The following is a 14,515-nucleotide window of genomic DNA, read 5'->3' on the forward strand; positions in this document are numbered from 1 at the left end:
TGAAATATGGAAGTGCAGGGACTCACTTTACAGAGCACTTGTGTGGTTCTGAGAAATGACACAGCTGCAGCAGTGCTGAGAAGTGCTTCAAATAAAAGGTGTGCAGGGACTCAAAAGCCGAGCGTACCAGCCATTGCATCACTGCCTCTGATTGCTTGTAAAATTCTATGTGTAAGTCCTTAAAGCATGCATTGATTTACCACAAACGTTGATGTTTTTTAATGGCTGATGTAATATTATGGACAATGTGCTGCAGGGTTAGACACTTGTGATGTCCCAAAGGCAAGACCTATTGGCTATGCCAATGCCTGTTTAATTACGCAACCATGCATGTTATGAGTCCACCAATAAGACAGGGAGATCTTTCAGGTAAGAGTATTAAAAACGTTTTTTGTCACTCTACAATTTGCACACTGCAGTTGAACGTATTTAATGCATTAGGTTATGGGGCAGTTTTTACTGTGTTTAAATATTTCAAAGATATATGTTCACAATTGCCTTATACATTTGCCTTAAAAGGAACCATTTGCCTACTCTTTTAACAAAACTTTCTCGAGGAGTACGGAGAACTTCTTCCAAACTCCCCTAATGTAGTATTGCTTGCGATGGAACAATCATGCCCAACTTTTACAGCTCACCACTTTGAAATGTTACCAGCAGCCACTAACTGTTCTCAGTCGTCAATGAATAAACGAATGCCTGGTCTAAAACACTGAGTGCAGAGCCCATGTAGTAAAGGATGTGGAGCGTGTGCACCAGCTGCGGATGCTCCTGCTGTCTGTGTTAGATCCAAGATTCCCAGCGGCTGAGGGCGTCTCTAAAGAAAACCACGTGGATTCGGGATGAAATTCTGCAAACGTGCAAAGTTCACAGGACTGAGGATGAAAAAAATAGAAGCTCTTGGTTGGTACTTGTGACAAATAGGAACCCTTGCCTCTAGTCAGTATAAGGGGATTACACTCATAAAATAACCCCTGTTCACCCCCTTGGTAGCTTGGCACGAGCAGACAGGCTTATCTCAGAGGCAGTGTGTAAAGCATTTGTGATCACATACAGTAACCCAGTGACAACACTACAAATGGACACCACACAAGGTTTATATCAAAAATAGGTATTCTTTATATAGACTTAACACAAGACCATTAAACGACAAAAATCCACAATATTATACTTAAAGATGGTAGTTTTAGCTTAGTTCAGTTCAGTTCTTAAGATGCAACACTTTGCGTCAATGTACCGGACGATGCGTTGCGCTTCCACAACAAGCAATGTTGCAGCGATGGAAATGCGGCAAAGTTCCGGTGCAAAGAAATAAAAATGTGAAGCTCTTCCCGATGCGGCATGCTTCTCCAATGATGTGAGAAGTCTCGATTCGATGCGTCAGCTGCAGCGACGACACCCTTGTTCAGCAATGTGACAGCAGCAGCTTCAGCTGTGACACTCTTCTCCGACGTTTGCGAGAAGCTTCTTCACAATGTGACAACTACAGCGGCGACATCCTTGTTCAGAAATGCGATGGCAGCAGCTCCAATGGCGGCGCGCTACTCCGGGGATGTGAGGCGTTTTCCAGCAACGGTGACACGCTTCTTCTTCGTTGCGAAACACTTCTCTCGATGCAGTGCAATACGACAGCTCCAGCGGTGACACCCTTGTTCAGAAGTGCGACTACAGCAGCAGCAACAGCGACACGCTTCCTCTTCATTGTGAGGTGCTTCTCTCGATGCGGTGCAATACGACAGCTCCAGCAGCGACACCCTTGTTCAGAAGTGCGACGGCAGCAGCAGCGACACTCTTCTTTCTCGTTGAGTCGCGCTTCTAGCTCCTTGCGACACGCAGTCCCTCAGAAGGCCCAAAACAGTAGCAGGCACTTCCAAAGAACTCTCGGGAGCTGGGGTTTGAAGTCTGTTGTCTCTAAGACATTAGCAGGAGGCAAGCTCTGTTCCAAGCCCTTGGAGATCCTTCACAAGTTGAAAATAAAGCACACAAAGTTCTTTCTCCTCTCTTTGGCTGTCAGGCAACCACTGCAGGCCAATCCCCTAAGCAGCACTTCAGCTTAGGAACAGTCTCTCCTCAGTTTATTCAGGTTCCTCTCCTCAGCAGAGGTTTCTTCTTGTAGTCCAAAAGTGATCTAATTTCTTGGGATCAGGGTCCCAATATTTATACCCCAAAATCCTTTGTCCTCTGAGGGCAGAGGGGCCTTTGCCTAGTCCGAACCAGTTCTGGAGCACTCTGTGTACATGACTCCTTCTTTCTTTTCACAGTGCAGGGCAGAAACATCAGACGACCCACAGGAGGTGGAGCCAGCATTGTGGAGGGAAAGCACAGCCCTGGAGCACTTTGTTTACATGATTCCTTCTCTCCTTACACAGTCAGGGCAGACACATCAGACGCACCACAGGGGGTGGAGCCAGCACTGTGGGGGGCAGGCACAGTCTTATTCAGGTCCCAGGTGCAACTCCTCCCTCCCATCTAGATGCAGATTTCTCTATTCACCACTGGGCAGACTCACTCCGTCTCCTGGAATCCCCCAGCCCTGTCACTCAAACTCCAGACAAGAAATACACAACCTAGCAGAGGCAGGATTTGTATAGTTAGACAAGAAAATACCTACTTTCTAAAAGTGGTATTTTCAAACACACGAATGTTAAAACCAACTTCACTAAAATATGTATTTTATCATTCTGAGTTTAGGCATACTAAACTCGAATTCTACCATGTTCCCTGAGTCAGTTAGTATTATAAGATGTTATAATATAACTGTCCATTCTGGCCTATGGAGAACAGGTAGCCTTGCAATAGTGAAAAATGGAAATGGCTGTAATTCACTATTAGGACAAGCCACACACATCAAGACATGTCCTACCTTATACTTACAATGCACCCTGCCCTTGGGCCTACTATAGGGGTGTCTGATATGAAGAAAAGGGAAGGTTTAGGGACTGGCAAGTGGGTGCACTTGCCCAGTCAACATGACAGTACGAGACTGCACACAGGCTCTGCAATGGCAGACCTTAGACACATTTTACAAGGCTGCTTCTGTGGGTGGCACAACCAGTGCTGCAAGCCCACCAGCAGCATTTGGATTTACATGCCCTGGGCACTCTCAGTGCACTGTACTAGGGTCTGGCAAGTAATCCAAACCAGTCAATTATGGAATCACCAATTCTTACATGAATTTACAATAGGGAGAGGATATGCACTTTAGCACTGATCAGCAGTGGTAAAGTGCCCAGAGTCATAAAACAGCCAACAATAGGTCAGAAAAAATAGAGGAAGAAGGCAAAAAGTTCAGGGATGACCCTGCAAGAAGGGCCAAGTCCAACACAAACCCCTTCCAGCCAAAACGCTGGGGAGACCAATCACTATCTTGATGGGCTTCCCTGCTTTGGGCGATAGAACATGGACCTGGCTCGCAACCGCAGGCTTATATTCCAGTTCTACGCCAATCTGAACCCATTTCAATTCCTCTGTCCATACTCTCAGGGCCAACCAAGCTGAACCATGTTGAACCCTTCTCCTCCTCTGAGGACACCATCTGTGCAGCACCTAATCTTAGCTTGCTCACAGGTGTGTCCCAACAGACAGACAGCATGCCACAGTGGCCACTGACAGTAGTCAGGGATGAGACCCAGGCCTTCTGCCTCTCAGAGCTCTCAAACCTCTGTGGCGTCAGAGAGCGGGGGCAGCAGACCCAGGTGCTTGGCACCCTTTGTCTACTCTCCCTCCTGTCATGTCAGGTATGACATCCTGGCACTGACCCACCAGCCCCAGGCATGTACCCGGCGGCTGGACCAGAGACAATGGTGAGCTCTCCAACACCTGGTCCTCCTCCTTGGGGCTCTGTACCCTCCCACCTGGAGCGGTACACCCTTCCAGAATTGTCAGGGTACCTGTAGCAGGTGTCCTGCACAATTCGCCCACCAGTTCAGGGGTTCTATCCTGCAACTGGGCTTCCAGGTCAGGGGTGACACCCTGAACCTGGCCTTCCAACCTAGGGTCTAAACCCTCAGGCTGCACCAGGGTCAGAGGCGAGGACTCCCTCCCTCTGTACCGCCTTCCAGAGCACTGCACCCTCCCAACTGGAGAGGTACCCTTAGAAGCTACCTCGTTCAGGACACTGATTACAGTTGCCCCTTCCTCCAGGTCAGACAACACCTGAACCTAGCTTACCACCCAGGGACCAAACCCTGCGGTTGAACACTTGCCTGGCAACCCAGGACTTGCTTGGGAGCACGCATGCCCCCCCTGAGGGTAACACATAACTTATGTGTTGTGTGATAGTCTGCCTGACGCAGATCTCACCACCCCTGTCCATCTGACAGTGCGCGAAGATCCCCCAGGACAGAAGTAGTGTCACCATGGTCATTCACTGGCAACACAGCCCTTCTGTCTGGCCCCTGACCCACTGGTTCTTCCACTGGGGACTTTTTCCCCCTCTCACACCTCAGTCTGGACTTCTGTACCTTCCACTTCGGAGCGGCACTGCCAGACACCAGAACTAAAGGAGGCCTGCTTACAGACACTCGCAGTTCACCAGACACTAGGGGATCCCCCTCAATGGGTGGCCCATCAGGACAGCCTAGTTTCCCCACCTGGTGTTCCCTTAAAGAACCATCCAGGCCCTGAGACTGGGGTTGGGCACCTTGGGACACGCAGCCCAACACTCACTCCTTCTCCACTGAGACAGGAAGTGAGCCCCTACACCTCTCCCACTACAACGGGACCTAGCTGGGCTACTCTGCACCACTTCCACCACTCTGGGTTGGAAGATACCTGAGCCATCCCCACAGAGTTATTCCCCAATGCCTCTCCAGACCCTCTGCAATCCACCAAAAAGTCTGCCTTCAATGTGAGCTACCTGGGGTCAGAGAACTCACTCTCCAACAGGTGTTGGCATATCTCTGGAAAACAGGGACTTACAATATGCTCTCCCACAATTGGATCACACAGCCCCCTACAAGGGTTAACCAAACTATCCTTCACCTCACCATCCAGTGCCTCGCACACGTACTCCACACCACTCTCCTGAGATTGACAAGACGGTATCTGACTGTCTCTGTCACTCAACCCACACTCTTCTGGGTGGTCTTCACACTCTCATACCAGGACTTCAACCTTGGGAGAATCCCTCTCCCTGCACCTCTCATCTAGAGTCAGTAGAGTGTCCCTCCCACCTCTAGGACCATGAACCCCTGCGCCAGTTACCTTATTCCCTTCAGGGATACTGCGCACTACTGGAGCTACCTCATGTCCTTGAACCTCCTGGTGTATGTTAACCCCCTCCTTTAAGTCAGGCGCCACATCTCTGGGTGTATCTACTGCGCCCTCAGCACTAGATAACTCACTTTTGCTGCCATCATCTGAGCTGGACTCCACCTCCAACTCAGCAAAGCTCAATCTCTGAGCTACACACATTTCTTGCTGCTGGGATGAGACACTCAATGCCTCAAGCCTCTCGAGCTCCATATCAAGTTTCCTCATTATCAAGTCATGCTCAAACTGCAATTTCTTTTCTTCCAGGGCCAATCTTCTATTTTCTATCTCCAGTTGCCCACTCAACTTGAGCTTGGCCAGCTCCATTTCATGCATCCTACATCTCTCTCTGCCCTCCCAATAAATATCAACAGATGCTATGGATGCTGCCTTACTCATGGAGGTTAAACGTGGCAGTTCTTGGCAAGAATAGAAAATCCCAAAAAGAAATCTACCAAAAAGTATGTGGTCGCGTTTTGGTCTGCACTCACTAGTAGTGTTCACCAATCGCTGTACATAAGTCACAAATGAAAGTCCAGAATCCTCACTGCTGACCACCAATGTTAGATTTGGGGGTCTCTAGTTGGCACAGGTAGATACATGTGACAAATGGGGACCCTTGCCTCTAGTCAGGATAAGGGGATTACCCTCCTAAAATAACCCCTGCTCACCCCCTTGGTAGCTTGGCACGGCCAGACAGGCTTATCTCAGAGGCAGTGTGTAAAGCATTTGTGACCACATACAGTAACCCAGTGACAACACTACAAATGGACACCACAAAAGGTTTTTATCAAAAATAGGTATTCTTTATATAGACTTAACACAAGACCATTAAAACGACAAAAATCCACAATACTATACTTAAAGATGGTAGTTTTAGCTTAGTTCAGTTCAGTTCAGTGCTTAAGTTGCGACACTTTGTGTCAATGTACCTGACGATGCGTTGCGCTTCCACAACGAGCAATGTTGCAGCGATGGAAATTCGGCAAAGTTCTGGTGCAAAGAAATAAAGACGTGAAGATCTTCCCGATGCGGCACGCTTCTCCGATGATGCGAAAAGTCTCGATTCGATGCGTCAGCTGCAGCGGCGACATCCTTGTTCAGTGATGTGAAAGCAACAGCTTCAGCTGCGACACTCTTCTCCGACGTTTGCGAGAAGCTTCCGCACAATGCGACAACTACAGCGGCGACATCCTTGTTCAGAAATGCGATGGCAGCAGCTCCAACGGCGGCGCGTTTCTCCGGGGATGCGAGGTGCTTTTCCTGATGGGGTGCAATGCGACAGCGACAGCGGCGACACCCTTGTTCAGAAGTGCGAGGGCAGCCACAGCGATGGCGACGTGCTTCTTCCTCGTTGCGAGAAACTTCTCTCGATGCGGTGCAATACAACAGCTCCAGGGGCGACACCCTTGTTCGGAAGTGCTACGGCAGCAGCAGCGACACGCTTCCTCTTCGTTGCGAGACGCTTCTCTTGATGCGGTGCAATATGACAGCTCCAACGGCGACACACTTGTTCAGAAGTGCAACGGCAGCAGCAGCGACATGCTTCTTCCTCGTTGAGTCGCGCTTCCAGCTCCTTGCGACACGCAGTCCCTCAGAAGGCCCAAAACAACAGCAGACACCTCCAAAGAACTCTGGGGGGCTGAGGTTTGAAGTCTGTTGTCCCTGAGACTTCAGCAGGAGGCACGCTCTGTTCCAAGCCCTTGGAGATCCCTCACAAGTTGAAAATAAAGCACACAAAGTTCTTTCTCCTCTCTTTGGCTGTCAGGCAACCACTGCAGGCCAATCCTCTAAGCAGCACTTCAGCTTAGGAACAGTCTCTCCTCAGTTTATTCAGGTTCCTCTCCTCAGCAGAGGTTTCTTCTTGTAGTCAAAAAGTGATCTAATTTCTTGGGATCAGGGTCCCAATATTTATACCCCAAAATCCTTTGTCCTCTGAGGGCAGAGGGGCCTTTGCCTAGTCCAAACCAGTTCTGGAGCACTCTGTGTACATGACTCCTTCTTTCTTTTCACAGTGCAGGGCAGAAACATCAGACGACCCACAGGAGGTGGAGCCAGCATTGTGGAGGGAAAGCACAGCCCTGGAGCACTTTGTTTACATGATTCCTTCTCTCTTTACACAGTGCAGGGCAGACACATCAGACGCACCACAGGCGGTGGAGCCAGCACTGTGGGGGGCAGGCACAGTCTTATTCAGGTCCCAGGTGCAACTCTTCCCTCCCATCTAGATGCAGATTTCTCTATTCACCACTGGTCGGACTCACTCTGCCTCCTGGAATCCCCCAGCCCTGTCACTCAAACTCCAGACAAGAAATACACAACCTAGCAGAGGCAGGCTTTGGATAGTTAGACAAGAAAATACATACTTTCTAAAAGTGGTATTTTCAAACACACGAATGTTAAAACCAATTTCACTAAAATATGTATTTTATCATTCTGAATTTAGGCATACTAAACTCGAATTTCTACCATGTTCCCTGAGTCAGTTAGTATTATAAGATGTTATAATATAACTGTCCATTCTTGCCTATGGAGAACAGGTAGCCTTGCAATAGTGAAAAATGAAAATGGCTGTAATTCACTATTAGGACAAGCCACACACATCAAGACATGTCCTGTCCTACCTTATACTTACAATGCACCCTGCCCTTGGGCCTACTATAGGGGTGTCTGATATGAAGAAAAGGGAAGGTTTAGGGACTGGCAAGTGGGTGCACTTTCCCAGTCAACATGACAGTACGAGACTGCACACAGGCTCTGCAATGGCAGACCTTAGACACATTTTACAAGGCTGCTTCTGTGGGTGGCACCACCAGTGCTGCAAGCCCACCAGCAGCATTTGGATTTACATGCCCTGGGCACTCTCAGTGTACTGTTTTGGGTCTGACAAGAAAACCAAACCAGTCAAATATGGAATCACCAATTCATACACAGCCCTGCCAAGTGTCGCGCATCAGGCGTGACACTAGTGCATTTCAGTGTGGTGGTCTGCACCACCGCACTGAAATGCATTGTCACGCATTATAGCACCTCTTCAACTGCCACGTGGAGTGCTGCTAAAATGCACATGATCAACTAAGCAAGCTGTGAGCATGGTGGCACTTCTCCCAGCATACAGAGGCTAAGAGGTGCTCGCAGCTCTGCGAGTACTGAAGTGCTACTTTGAATGCAAGTGTTGTAGAGACACACCACCCCCGGACAACACACGTGGCGCCTAACTTAAACTGACGTCATAGTCAGTGCCCAAGGGTAAAGTAGACAGACAGTGAGATTCAACCTAGAGCGCTGTTCATGCTGTAATTTGTGTTGGTGCGGCGCGGCCGAAAGGTATTATATAAATGCATGTTGATGGGTTCCTTAGCTTGAGGCATGCCTTTTGGAAAAGTTTGTATTTCGAAGTCCGTTAGAGTGAGGTTTATCGACACTGCGCATCAATTGAAATTAATGTGTCAGTGTGCTTTTTTGAAAAACGTGTCTGTCTTCCTCCTGGTTTTTAAATCATGACAGCTGAATTTGTGATTTGGAGATCTGTTTACAAAGGTCGGTGTTAATTGTAGTGCACATTTCGGCTATGATGAAGCAGCTGTTCTCTTCCCGCATGATGCGTGTTTCAAAATATCATTTTTTTCCCGCTTTCCTTTATAAGATGTTGATGTTTTGCGAGCATGTCTTTATTAAAAAAAACATGTTTATAAGCCATTCTGCTCTTGGAGCCAAACAGTGTTGTACAAATTACCATAAATAAGTGGTAACAACTTTAAAATATTTATGATTGAAGGCATTAATAAACATAATACAAACTTTAGTTGTACACACTCATTCATTCATTTCATCTTTATTTCAACATAAGAAATGTCATAAAAGAGTGCACAATAAAATACATCATATATCATTACAATTATTAAAAGGAAAGCAAGTTCCAGTGTTAAAATTATTCTAGAAGCATTGTCAAACCACAGATCATAGGGCAACCCCCGGACAAGGCCTCAGATCATCACCGACCACAGAACACCTATGCGAATTACACAACTGTAGTGCATCTCATTTTTCCAAATATTTTCTTCTAGTGTTCCACATGGCAGCCAGGAATTTCGTAACCGCAAAAACAATTATTGGGGACAGATCAGTTTTTAATATTCGATAGGAGTGAGAACACTGCCTAATACCCAGGTTTTTGCAGGTAGGTATAATCCACTTCTTCCTAGAGTTGTACACACTACTAAACAGACATCATTTGCTGTTAAACTTGAAAGGCACTCTGGGCCTTGATGAAAGTGCATTATAGCAGGATATCCGCCACCCTCAGCCTGTGTCCGAGTCTGGGGCCCCAGTTATTGCTGTTGTCCCCTGACAACACTAGAGCTCTCCTTCAACACATGCTCTGAGTCCGGGAGAGGCTGAACAGGTGGTGTTTAGGGCAGGCCCACGGCCCGCCTCTCACATTAGCCGAGCAGTACCACTGTGACCCGTTCTGCATTGAGAGCTCCTCACCTCCAGCGTTGTGACTGGGGACAGACAGACTGACTTGGCTACTGTACAGCAGCTGAGTGTATGCAGCCGGCTGAGCCAGTGAGTATAACAGACACAGAGACACTTCTGAAGGACATCGGCAGCTGCATTATTTTTTCCCCACCTAGTCGCATCAGTGGAGTGTTGTGACTTTACTAGACACAAGGTATTATTAAATTAAGGCTACCGCAATAACGTCACACTGAGGAGGGGTTAAACATCTCTGTTAAAAGTACTTGATTGTACCAATGATGCAACTCATATTCCCAAAACTACCATTCATTTACAAGGGTACTAGGTTAGTTCTCTTGGATTTCAGGTGATATGCAGCAGGTTTAAGAATTTCTTAGAGTTTCTTGTTGCTCAAATGGGTGTCATTACAGATATTTATATGTTTCCTTTGTCTTCATTGCTTGATTTCATTGCTTGATTTTGCTAGCGAAAAATGTCACTCACAGTGGTTGAAATGTCACTCATGATTATAGCAATTTTAAGAATGTGTCACACATAGCAACCTGAAACTTTGGCAGCTATGCTTACATGAATTTCCAATAGAGAGAGCATATGCACGTTAGCACTGATCAGCAGTGGTAAAGTGCCCATAGTCAACAGCCAACAACAGGTCAGAAAAAATAGAGGAAGAAGGCAAAAAGTTCAGGGATGACCCTGCAAAAAGGGCCAAGTCCAACATGCTTGCGATGGAACAATCATGCTCAACTTTTACAGCTCACCACTTTGAAATGTTACCAGCCGCCACTAATTATTCTCAGTAGCCAACAAATAAACGAATGTCTGGGTCTAAAACACTGAGTGGCAGAGCCGATGTAGTAAAGGATGTGGAGCGTGTGCACCACTGCGCATGCTCCTGCTTTCTGTGTTAGATCCAAGATTACCAGCGGCTGAGGGCGTCTCTAAAGAAAACCACGTGGATTCTGGATGACATTCTGGAAATGTGCAAAGTTCACAAGACTGAGGAAGAAAAAAAATAGAAGCTCTCTGTAGCGATCTCGTTCACAAATGTGATTTAAGATCATGGCTTTGAAAAGTTTCAGATTTCTAATAAAATCTAAACAGACCGGACCCCGTTCTTCCAGTTGCAGGATTTCTATCCCGTTGGAATGAAAACTAAAAATAACTCCTGCACATGCGCATTTGTGTTAGAAATAGGCAACTAGTCTGTCCCCCATATTTAAGAGGCGCGTTTGTTTACATTTTCTTAAAACGTGGATGTTGTCTTTTAATTGTTTATCTGGTTGAAATGTCAGCGTTACACTACAATCTTCCGGACAGCAAAACGCTACAACGTCTGTGCTATGGCATTTCGAGGGATACGCCTCCCCCGTCACATACCCACGGTATTACGGGGGCTTCCTCACCGTGTCTGCCGAAGATCACTCCTCCTGGCTTGCCGTGCAGCTCTGTTTCCCTCCCGTTCCCGGAACTGTAGAGGATTATTTGGCTGTGAACTCTCTAAGCTTTTGCCTGACCAGAGCAGCAGGGAGGGACCCGATCAAGAAGAAGGCGTGCCAGGCAGCGATTATAAATGTGTAACTCGCCGGCTGCTGGGAGCTATGCGTGTTGGTCCCGATAATGTCATGCACTCAGCACTGGTTTTAGCACTCGGACAGACACATACCTTATGCTCAAAATGTTAATTCTGGAAGACGTAGACAGCTCGCTAACATGATAACTAAGTTATTTATGTATCGGCTTATTTTAATTTTAAGTAGTAAAAGTGATTGATGGCTTTCACTGTTTTTCCAATATTTTTGCCAGCCTGGATTTCACAATAAAGGCCAGCTAGCTAGGTAACAACACCGACCAAGTGACGACCTAGTGGAAATGTGTGACAGGAATGGTTAGTTGTTCATATCTGTTGTGTGGCATTTTGTTTTTGTGGTGGTGTTTCTTACTACAATACTTTCAAGTAGTAAAAGTGATGGCTTTCACTGTTTTTCCAATATTTTTGCCAGCCTGGATTTCACAATAAAGGCCAGCTAGCTAGGTAACAACACCGACCAAGTGACGACCTAGTGGAAATGTGTGACAGGAATGGTTAGTTGTTCATATCTGTTGTGTGGCATTTTGTTTTTGTGGTGGTGTTTCTTACTGCAATGTGATGTGTTGTGCTGTGGTTGTGTTGTAATCTGTTTTGATTGTTTTGTTGTGTTGTGCCGAATTATATTTAAATTGGATTGGTATGTTTCTTTGCATATGTTATTGTTTTGCTCTGTTGTTTATTGCTTTATAGATATCAACAAATGCTGCTGCATTTACAGTCAAAAGCAGTACAGTCTTTAAAGTTACCATGAGAAGCAACTAATTACATAGTCTCCAGATGCCTGCACCTTGCAGCCTTGAAAAGTCATTTACGGGTGTGTCCGCACTAGTGGTAAGTATGTATTGACACAAGTTACTAATACCAGAATGCATCACAAAGGTAACCAATATGGCTGCACTTATATTTTTTCCAGAAATGAAACCATCTAAAAATCGCAAGTGTAACTAAAAATCATCCTCACCCATCTCTGGGCCCTCAAGTTCATTTTATCATGGTGTTATTAATGCTTTAAATGCTTTAATGTACGCAACTTCACATTACTATAATAAATAATGAACCCATTGTTTTGCAAAAACCCAAACCTACGCACCATTAACAATTGTTTACCACCAACATTTTAGTTGTTAATCACCATTAAGATGGGGTACTTCCGTTTGGCTGGATGTTCTAATGAACAACTTGTACCTCATTTGCTCTCAAATGCGAAACTTGATGTGTGGCATACTTCTAATTTAAAATCAAATCTTGTTGAAGGACACTTTTTTATTGTTGACATATTCATGTCATAATGGCAACAACATGCCATACACAACGCACATCTACACCTCCCTCCTCTTTGAAAGCACAATAAGATATTGCAATGGCATGTGCTTAAAAACATCCCACATTTTAGCTCTACTATAATGCACAATGATCTAATATAATTCGTTAATTCTTAAAATTCTATTGAAAGCAAGGGCATCATGTATTTTTTGAAATACATTTATGGGGAAACAGTTTATAAAAACTATATACTTCTCCAAATTCGGGCATTAGGCCACGAAAGGGGAAACTTGGCAAGAAATAGGAGGAAAAAAGTAAACGTTTTTAGGTTGAAGGCACGGACGTATCCTGCCCTTGCCTTGCCACTATCTGAATTAGTCCTACCGCTCTTTGGGGTTCCCCAGCACTGTATATTTTTGCCCAGATACCCCAGGGGGTGGGGAGGAGTGGTCATAAGAATGGGTGTCTAACCTCTCAACAACTGAGAATTTAGGGCTGGTAGAATGGATGGGCAAGGGCTCGATAAATGTTGTCCCAGTTTTCCAGGAAGCAACAACATCTAGAGGTCTCCTGTGCTGGTCAGTCAGTGCACAGTGGATGCAATGCAAGGATCTGGACCTTCCTGGTGAAACAGGGACATAAAACAAAGGGAACCCAAGCTCTTCATCTCCAGGCCATGGAGTGCCTTCTTTCTGGGGTGCAGGAGAAATGGTGGATGTGATTTAGCAGCTCCTGCAGCCGTTGTTCATCTCTCAGGTACCACCACAGGGGGCAGAACAGGGCAATGCAAGTCACCGTGTGACTCTGTTGATTAGTCTGACACTGATCTGAAATCTTTGCCAGCCCCCTCACCCTCTATGGAACGTTATTCCTCTGTGCCACATCGTCCTCCCTCTAACTCCAGTGGCATCTTTTGCATCAACCCAGATGATTGGCCGACATCTCCCTCAGCTTGTTCAAAGACAGCCATTACATCGTTACCAAAGTAATTAAAACATTAACTATTAAGATGTCCTGACCAGAATCATGTCATAAAAACATAAAAAGCTATGGTAGACATTTCTGGTGTTACAGAGCGGGGTAGTTGTTCCTGGTTAAGATTTAGAATCTGGGGTAGAGCCTTGAAATAAGATTTCAGAGAAGGTGTAACTCTTGTGACCCTGGGTTTTTTAGAACTATCTCCTCCCTGGGCTATCTCCTTCAGGGTCTTTGATCGCTCTGCTGTTATTTTATTAGTACGTTTGGGCAAAGTCCTCCTTTTGCCCCCCAGGGTCTTGTTGCCTGATATTTGTAGTGGGTCTACTTCTGACCCTATTTCTGTTTCTGACTCTGTGTCAAGACCAACTTCTTTTTCGAAGCTTCCTTCAAACACTTTCTCTGGGTTTAGATCCAGCTGAGAACTGTTTTCGCACTTTCCTAAGTCAAAATCCTTTTGCCTGCCTTTCCCCTTCCCCTTTGCCTTCCGTTTCCCCAGGTTGTCGCTAGCCGAGCCTTTCTTCTTAGCAGCTACCTTCTTCTGTTTAGGTGGAGTTTTTCTGATATTCTGACGTGAGACTGCGTTTGAGAGGGCTTGTAGTCTGTTCTTAATAATATTTATGTTGGAATCAGGAGAAGAGCCTCTTATCGGGGGTCCCCCATGACTTGCTGTTTGACTTTGTGCTTCTGTGTTTTGGAGCCCAGTTATTAAATAGGTTATCTCCTGCCAGTTTAGGTTTAGATTTTGAGGCACTACCAAAGCAAAGGGGTGAATTATTAGCTCCCGTCTGCAGCTCTATCGCATCCCCCTCTGCCAAATAATCCCGCTTACCAGACCTTGTTGCTGTAACTGTGGCTGAGGTTAAAGCTGCACCTTTCGTGGTATGATTGTAAAGAGCTGCCCTCCTGCTCCTTCGCAGCTCCACGGCTGCCTCGCTCCAGCGAGAGAGAGCA

The 14,515-nt window shown here is 46.2% G+C and overlaps 1 protein-coding gene across 1 annotated transcript in view; it reads right to left on the reverse strand.

Moving 5' to 3' along the window:
- The window catches only part of PTER (phosphotriesterase related), a 280,600-nt gene extending 269,303 nt beyond the window's left edge, over positions 1-11,297 (reverse strand). Inside the window, exon 1 of the mRNA XM_078663580.1 lies at positions 11,139-11,297. The gene's annotated coding sequence lies outside the window, so the exon portion shown is untranslated. The remainder of the gene's footprint in view (positions 1-11,138) is intronic.
- Positions 11,298-14,515: the final 3,218 nt, after the last annotated feature.

This window comes from Lissotriton helveticus, chromosome 10 (assembly GCF_964261635.1).
Source record: "Lissotriton helveticus chromosome 10, aLisHel1.1, whole genome shotgun sequence".
Taxonomy (NCBI): Eukaryota; Metazoa; Chordata; class Amphibia; order Caudata; family Salamandridae; genus Lissotriton; species Lissotriton helveticus.